At 43.1% G+C, this 9331-nt stretch overlaps 1 pseudogene; it reads right to left on the reverse strand.

Moving 5' to 3' along the window:
* Positions 1–8098: 8098 nt before the first annotated feature.
* On the reverse strand, positions 8099–8753 carry LOC134381212 (claudin-6-like; annotated as a pseudogene).
* Between the last annotated feature and the right edge of the window lie 578 nt (positions 8754–9331).

The following is a 9331-nucleotide window of genomic DNA, read 5'->3' on the forward strand; positions in this document are numbered from 1 at the left end:
ACACAGTGGGGCCTGCCAAAACTTCATAGCAAGTGCTGACTTCACTTTCCCAGTGCAGGCTCATGACCATAATACTCCTGCCACCTGGGAGAACCGTTCATGTGGAGGAAGCATATTATTGCTTCATCTGGGTTTCTTTCCTGTATACATGAATCCAGACTGAGTCCCATGGTGGCACAAGTAGCCTGAAAATCTCAGCCAAGTGTAAGCATTAATAGAGATGCATTTATAACATTTCTCTTTTTGTAAAAATACACTGGCTTTATGGTGTAGAGGTTGTAAGTGTGGGTACCTGAAACAGACAGACCACGTGTGGTATGGCTCTGTGTCTTCTAAGCTGTGTGTTCTCAGAGAAGTTACTTACCCTCTCTGCACTGGGCAGAAGGCAGTGAAGGACAGTGATCTCTTGGAAATGGAAACCAAACCATCTGAGAAAGTTACCATGCCACGGGGCAGAGAAGAACTCAGGCAGGACCCGGTGGATTTCCTGAGTTGAGGACACACAGTTGAAAGTCTTGGGAGATGAAGGTAGCTAGAGTTCACAGGACAGAGTTCCAGGGAGAGAGAGAGCTACATAGAGAATTCCAGAGATCTGCAGAGGGTCACCCCTGACAGCTCAGCAGAGCATTTATCATTTGTGTAGTGGGACTCTAATCAAGGTCAATTAGAGGATTAGAGAGAATAGTACCCAGTGCTCACACAGGTCCAGGACTACTGTGTGTTTCCACCAGACAGAGTGAAGAACTTCATAAATCATAGGTTCAAAGGTAGAATACTCAGAGAAATCTTGCTTCAGTAGGGGAAAATAATTAATCCTAAATTAAACACTGCGGTGGTTGTGACTAACAAATCGTAAAAAGACTGTCAAGGATCAAACTGTGTTTGCAAAACTTAACTGTGTCCCAGAACAGAGCTCAGGCATATTTACAGAAATACACAATGTCTTGTGTCCAGTCAAAGAATACCAAGACTGCAAGAAGCTTGACAATACAACCTAGAATGAGGAGAAAACCAATTAATTAAAACCAGCCCAGAACTAACACAGATGTGAGAATTAGCAGAAAAGGACACTAAAAAAGTTGTTATAAAGGTATTCTCTGGGCCGGCCCGTGGCTCACTCGGGAGAGTGTGGTGCTGATAAAGGTATTCTCTATGTTTTAAAAGTTAAGTAGAGACATGGAAAATATTTTTTAAACATTTAACAATAATGTCTGAAGGCAAAGTATAACTTAGATAAAATTAACAGCAAATTAGACATTGCAGAGGAAAAAATGAGTGACCTTGAAGACATAACAATAGAAATGGCCCAAGTCAAATCAGTGAGGGGAAAAAAAATAATTGAAAAAATATATATATATAAATCAGTAAGTTACAGAACAACTCCAAAAGGCCTAATACACTTTTAATTGGAGTTTCTGAAAAATAAAGGAGTAGGGAGGGCAGAAAAAAACATTTGAAGAAATGATAGAAAATAATTTTTTCAAGTTTGATGAAAACCCACAGATACAAGAAATCCAGGAAATCTCAAGCACAAGAAACGTGAAGAAAACTGCACAATGCACAACTCTGTAAGCATGCTAGGAACCATTCGATTATACACTTTAAGTGAATGAATTATATGATCCATGAATTATATTTCAATAAAGCTGTTTTCAAAAAAAGAAAAGAAAACTACCAAGGTACACCATAATAAAATTGCTGAAAATCAGAGATGAAGGTAAACTCTTGAGAATTCAGAGAAAAACAAAAAGTGCACAGAGGGAAGAAGGTAGGAAAGACAGCAAATTTTCACCAAGAGCTATGCAAGGGAGTGAACAGTGACATGACATCATTAAAGTGCTGAAAGAAAAAAACAATGGCTAATCTAGAACTCAGTTCCCAGCAAACAATCCTTGATTTTAAAAAGGTAAAATCCAGATTATTTCAGACTCACAAAAACTGAAAGAATTCATCACTGGCAGACCCACCCTTCAAGAAATGCTAAATGAAGTCCTTCAGGCAGAAGGACTATGATACCAGGCGGGAAAATGAATACAACCAAGGGATGAAGAGCACCAGAAATGGTAACTATATGGGTAAACATATGTGTTTTTTCTTAATATTGAAATCTTTTAAGAGGATAATTGTTTCAACAAAGTAATAATGATATATTTTGTGGTTAATATCATATGTATTAGAAAATGCAGAGTGACAGCCACATAAAGGCTGGGAGTGGAGAAATGAAAGCATGTTACAGTAACACTCTTGTACAATACATGCATTGTTTTAATATCACTTGAAAGTAGACTCTGGTAAGTATACCATAAACCCTAAAGCAACCAGTAGAATAACAAAACAAGGAGTTATCGCTAAATATTCAGCAAAGAGAGAAAACACAAATTGCCAGTATCAGGAATGAGATAAGTGACATTACTACAAATTCCACATAGAGTAAAAAGATAATAAGGAAAAACTACAAACAACTTTGTTCTAAAAACTTTGACAACTTAGATGAAAGGGACTAATTAGTTAAAATTTACAAGCTACCAAAGCTCACTCAAGAAGAAAGAGATAATCTGATAGAAATAAAAGCAATATAGTCAAAACGAATAAAAATCCCATACTTGGAGTACATTCAAGGAGACTCTCTGGAGTTTGCCCAGAAAGTCTGAATGTGATGACTAGCTTCTGCATTAGCTTACTGTTTAATTTAAATCTTGAAAGCAATCTCACTACCATGAAGGTTGACCAAGGCACTTACATGTAACAGAGTGAATTTGTGGTTAAGCTATTCCCACAAGGAAAACTCTAAAAAATTGAAGAGAAAAGAATACGTCACTACCTGTTCTATGAAGACAGCGTTAATCTGATACCAAAACCAGGTAAGGATATCACAAGAAATGCAAACTGAAGACCAATATTTTACATACAAATAGATACAAAAATTCTAAACAAAATTTTAGCAAATCAAAGCCAACAATGTATTAAAAGGATAATACATTATGAACAAGAGGGGTTTACCAGAAATGCAAGGTTGGTTTAATGTTTGAAAATCAACGCAATTAAACATAGTATTAAGATTTAAAATGTAAAAAGTTAAAAATCAAAAACTATATGTTCATTTTAATGCATACAGGAAAAGCTTTTGACAAGATCCTACATTGACTTACAACTTAAAAAAAAACTCTTTGAAATAGGGCTAGAACTGAAAGTCCTGAAACTGATAAAGGACATCACTGTGATCTGAATGTGTCCCCTAAAAATTCACATGTTGACACCTAATCCCCAATGGGATGATATTTGGAGATGGAGCCTTTAGGAGGTTATTTGATCATGAGAGGAGCACCCTCATAAACGTGATCACAGAGAAATTTGTCATCTCTTTCACCGTGTAAGGACACAGCAGGAAAACTAGTCTAGGAAGCAGGCCCTTACCAGACATCAAATCTGCCTGCACCTTGATCTTGGACTTTCAGCCTCCAGAACTGTGAGAAGTAAATTTTTGTTGTTTATAAGCCACTCAGTTTATGACATCTTGTTATAGCAAATGATCTAAAACAGAAATCTACAGAAATCTATGGCTAACTTACTGGTGAAAGACTAAATGCATTTCCCCTAAGATCAAAAACAAGACAAGGATGCCTGCTCTCATGACTTCTAGTCAAATTGCACTTGAGGTTCTTGACAGTGTAAGCAGTCAAAAAAAAAGAATAAAGACAGACAGACCGGAAAGCAAGAAGTAAAAGTGTTTTATTCATAAATGACGTTATCATCCATGTATAAAAATTGGTGGAATCTATAAAAAGCTGCTAGAACTGATTGGTGAGTTTAGTAAGTCTGCAGGATTTGAGGTCAATATACAACTATTTACTGGTTTTTTTTATTCAACTGTATTTCTATATGCTAGCAGTGAATAATTAGAAATTGAAATTATTAAGATAATACTATTTATCAGCATCAAAAATTAAAAAATACTTAGGGACAAATCTGACAAAAATGTGCAAGAGCTATACTGAAAAACAATAAAATATTGATGATAGAAATTAAAGAAGACCTAAATAAATGGAGAGATGCACTTTGTTCATGGGTCAGAAGGCTCAGTACTAAGATGTCAATTCTCTCCCAATCGATGTATAAATTCAAAGCAATTGCAATCCAACTCTCAATGGGATTTTTCTTTCCTTCTTTTCTCAGAAGTTGAAAAGCTAATTCTAAAATGTGTATGGAAATGTAAAGTACCTAAAATGGCCAAAACAACTTTGAAAAAGGACAAAGTTGGAGGTCCAACACTGCTTGATTTCAAGTTTTTGCAACTTTGATATCAGGAGACAGTATGGGACTGCTATCAAAATAGAAAAATAACCAGGGTTTGATCTCTGTACCAGCCAGCCACCAAAAATAAAAGAAAATAAAGAAAAATAGACCAGTGAACATGATGGAGAACCCAGAAATAGACTCACACATGTAAGGTAAACTGATTTTTTACAAAGATGCAAAGGCAATCCAGTTCAAAATGGATAGTCTTTTCAACAATTGGTGCTAAAATAATTGGATAGCTGCATGTAAAAAAACATAAACTTTGACCCATACCTCAGACAATATACAAAAATTAAATGTAAACGGATCATAGACCTTAATGTAAATATATATTCTAGAGCAGCAACTGGGATGCAGATATTTGAGAAAGAGGTGGTACTTCAGCCTGGTGGTACTTCTCAGACTAATAAATTTTCCAGGATTTTTCATAGTTTCACCACCATAGATTGAACAATATCAGGCCATTTTCATATTTGCCAGGAGGCAGTGGATTGTAGACCCAGTAAATAATGTAATGTTTCTAGAATTTCTGTTCCCTCTAATTCCCAGAGGAGAAAAAGAAGAAAATCTACTAGAACAATAAACAAATACATGAATTGACTGACAGTTCACTGTATTACATTTTTTTCTATGAAACATACGACCTAGTGATGTATCTTTAGAATTTTAAGCAAAAGTTTTCCATGTGGTAGCCTCAAGAAAACAAAGCCATATAGACAAAAAAAAGAAAACTCACCGTTACACCTCCCTGACTTTTCAGAGCTCCAGCGTTTGCCTGGGAAGTCAGAATGTCATGACTGGATTCTGCATTAGCTTTCCATTTATTTTACATCTTGAGAGCAATGGCATCTCGTGGAGGTCAGCCAAAGCACGCACATGTGATGCCATTAACCAACAGTGGGGGGAGCACCTGGGCCAGAAAAGAGAAGCTTTCACTACTAAGGGCTACCTCAGCCATCTTCATCTGTTTCTTCTTCCTTGCGTATCCTACTGTGTGTATTTTGGGTTATTAGAGGGAATTTTCCGAGGAAGAATAGCTTGCTGAAGCGGGTGCTCCAAGAACACCGCCACCTCTCACCCATACACTTTTGGACATCCCTTGCTGGGTTCTGGGTAAATGGAACAGTGACGGCTTCCATAGATGTCTGCTGAAAACATTTTTTCTCTAATAAACTCAGGTGCGAAAACAGCTCCGTGTTATTGTGGCATCGACAAGTGCATGTTGCAATAGCTGTAAATTTAAGGCAAATTTCCAAGATGTTCAATGGCCTTTCGGGGAGAGAGAGCCAACTTTCTGGATAATAACTTCTGTGGCTGACAGGCAAGTGAGAGCCTGTGGAGCCTGCCCTGACCCTAGCAGAGAATACAGGCAGCTGGAGCACTCATCTGGCATGTATGTCTGCCCAATAGCTTTTAACCACCTCCCTGCAACTAGCGAGTTTCCCACAATGTGAGTCTTCCCAGAAAAGAACCCAATCTTTTTTTTTAAAGAATGCACTGTGAACTTCCCTTGCAGCGAGGGTATGGACATGTGACTACTTCTCACCAATCAGATGCAGCCACGGTGAGACTCTCCTAAATAAGCTGTAGTGTAAGAACAGGCTGGAAGCACGGATGATCATCTTCACCTATCATCTTCAACAATGCCAAGGTCATGAACAGTAGGCAAGGACAAAGAAATGTTGAAGTTACAGAACACTAAGATGTGACCGCTAAATGCAAACATATTCTGGATGGAAACCCAGGTCTAAAAGGAACATTATGGGATAATGCGTGATACTTGACTGTGGTCATTGGACTAAATGATATTATTGTATTAATATTACTTTCCTGATTTTAATAGCTGTGCTGTGGTATTATAGGAAAATAGTCTTCTTTTTAGTAAATACTGAAATGCTAAGAGGTAATAGAACATCAGGTCTTACTCTAGGGGGGAGGGGTGCGGGGCACGAAAATGTTTTCTGGACTTTGGCAGTGCCCTTACTGGGAAGAACAGGGCGAGAATCTAGGTTCTGGCCTCTTCTGTCTCTCCTTCGCCCCACATGAAGCGTGTGAGCCTGTTCAATGGCTCTAACACGACAGAGGCCGTGGCCGCCAAGACCCGCTGTCAATGTTCAGCCTGCCCGTGAGCGAGGCCAGGCCCCGCCCTTTCACGCCTGCGCAGTGCGGCTATCCGCGTCAGGAGCCGGGACAGTGGCAGTTGCAGTTGGGCGTGAGCGGTGAGTGCCCTGTCCAAGCATCAGTGCAGGAGGAAGAGGAGGTGGCAGCGGCGATGATGACGACGACGAAGCGGACGCAGGGAGGCGCCTTCTGGCTCCGGTCCGGCCGGCGGGAGCGTGAGGGAGCGACGGCGGCGCGCTCGGGGGTCTGCGGACGGCCGCCTCGGTGGCCGGCAGGTGAGGCTCATGCGGGGCGGGCGTGGGCTGTGAGGGGCGCGGGCAGCCGGGGGCGCGGCGGGCGGCCGGGGGCTGAGGTGAGCGCGGCGGCGCGGGCCCGGCGGCGCATTGTCCGGCGGGCGGCGCTCGCTTATCGCCCCCTGCGGGCCGGCCCGCGGCTTGTCCGGGGCGGGCACGCGCTCCTGTGTCCGCCGGCCCCACCCGTGCCTGCCCCGCCGCCCCCGGTCCAGGTTTCCCCGCCCTCCGCCCGCGTTTTGTTCCGAGGCGGGCGGGGGTCGGCGCAGCCAGGCTCGGGTCAGGCGCAAGGGCCAGTGCAGGGGCCGGCCCTTAGGTCGGTTGTTTAGAGTCGGGCCTTGTGACACCGGAATGGCCAGTACAGTTGACCCTTCATACCTGCGGGTCCTGTATCCACAGTACGGATACAGCCAACCGCAGACCAGAAGTATTAATAAGAAGTAATACAAATAAAACAGCCAGTGTAGATAGTATAACAACCATTTACGTAACATTCACGCTGTATTTGGTCTTATAAGTAATGTAGAAACGATTTCTCTGGAAATGATTTAAAGTATGTAAATGTCATTTGATATAAGGGGTAGAACATCCACGGATTGGTGGGGGAAGGGGGGAACCAAACCCCTGTGGATACAGGGGAAGAAAAGTATATGCCTCAGTCATCTCTTTATGCTTAATTTAACATTTTTTAAAAAAATTTTGTTGACCTTAAAATTTTACTGGTACTTTTTTTTTTTCATAAAACATGCTTTATTTAGTAAACACTTGTGCGTGTGGCAGGGCATGGGTAGAAGCTTGCAGAGTTGGAGGTGAGGGGAAGGGGTCTACAGCACAGCTGGGACCTGACAACAGGATGGAGGAGCCAGAGTTCAGGAGACTGGGAGGTGGGCAGTTCTTTGGTAACACATCATTTGCTTTTCCAGAGGTGAGAAGAGAAGCTCAGGAGCCCCTGGGGGTTCCAAAGTCCTGACTGGGAAGGGGCAGCTGTCCCAACAAGTCCAGGGAAGCGCAGCCCCCAGCAGCTGCAGGAACTCCTGGGGCCAGGCCATCTTCTGTCAGAACAGCAAGCCTTCATACCGGTTCCACAGCTCCAGGTTGGTTTCCAAGATGGGGATGTCTAGGAACATCCTCTGGCGAAAGATGCAGAAACTCAAAGCACCACCTCTTTGACTACATCATCCAAAGGTGAGAAATGCCAACAGCAGAGCCCAGGTGGGAGTCTGGTTCAGTTATCAAATGGATTCTTAAAATACCTGTCAGAGATAAAAAGAGGGAAAAGAAAAGAAAAGATAAAAACCAACCCCAAAGCGATCACACATCACCTCTTGATGGCTCCAGCTCTAGAGTGAGGGCTCCATTGCCAATGAGCACCACCACCACCACCACTGGCATCAGACGTAGTTCTTGGTGGGATATCTGGAGAGGTAGTATGCAGGACAGTCGCTGAGTAGCAGGCCATGTAATTGCTGGAGCCTCGGAAACCCCAGAAGGACAAGTGCAGCACAGCAGCCCCCATCCCAGCAACAAAAGGCCCAAGGCCACCCACCCCCGGTAGAGGGAGGCCCCTAGCTCTGGCTTCTGGGCCTCTGCCACCAGGGGGTTGTAGAAGTCCTGGATGATGGCATTGGCAGTTCAGCACACAGGGATCAGTGTCAGGACCCCTGAGATGTTGGAGATGATCCCAGAGGTGAGCACCAGGCGGGTCTTGGAATCCTTGTTTTCCACACAGGTGGTACACTTGGCTCCAGCAAGGCAGACCACCAGGCCGAGCAGGGCCACGAGGAGGGTGATGACACAAAGGGAGTGCACAGCCTGCAGATCCTGGGGCAGGGCCAGCAGAGAATCATACACCTTGCGCTGCATCTGGCCGGTGCTCTGCACCACACAGGACATTCACAGGCCCTCCCACACCACCTGGGCCACCACGATGCTGTTGCAGATGAAGGCAGTCACCTTCCACATGGGCAGGGTGCAGGATACCAGTGCGTTCACCCAGCCCAGCAGCATCAGGATGACTCCCAGGATTTGCAGACCAGCAGGGGCCATGGTGAAGTTGAAAGAGTTGCGAGGGAGACCAGAGAAATTCTTGGGCTGAGTAGTCACTGGTACTATTTTTGATAGTACCTGTAATGACCGATTCAGAACAAAATAACAGTATGTAGGATATCAGTAACTTAATTTTGGAATATCTGAAGCAGTGTTGCTTAAGACGGCATTCACTGTGATAGTAGTTCGAAGAGATGCTACAAGGAAAAAAATGGCTCCTTGGTCAACTAAGTTTGGGGAACAATGCTACGTCCTTTCCTTCTCCTCTTAGGGTCACAATTCACATTTCCACGTTGGAGGATTTAGTCACAGAACCCTTTTTATTTTGTTTTTGTTGCGATCTCTATGAATACCCGTGAAAGCCAGGAAACAGTGGATGTTCCCCAGGACAGCCATTGTGAACTGTTGGTCATTGGTGTCTTTCTAGGGTGTCTTCGGTCATTAGTGTCCTTATAGGGTGTATTATCTTAGATGATGGAGCTTCTCTTTTGTGAACTCAGAGGTCCGGATGTTGATGTGGTTTGTGTGTGTCTGTGTATTTTGTGGGTATTACTCAAATTTGGTTCTTACTGTGCTGA

Source organism: Cynocephalus volans, chromosome 6 (genome assembly GCF_027409185.1).
Source record: "Cynocephalus volans isolate mCynVol1 chromosome 6, mCynVol1.pri, whole genome shotgun sequence".
Taxonomy (NCBI): Eukaryota; Metazoa; Chordata; class Mammalia; order Dermoptera; family Cynocephalidae; genus Cynocephalus; species Cynocephalus volans.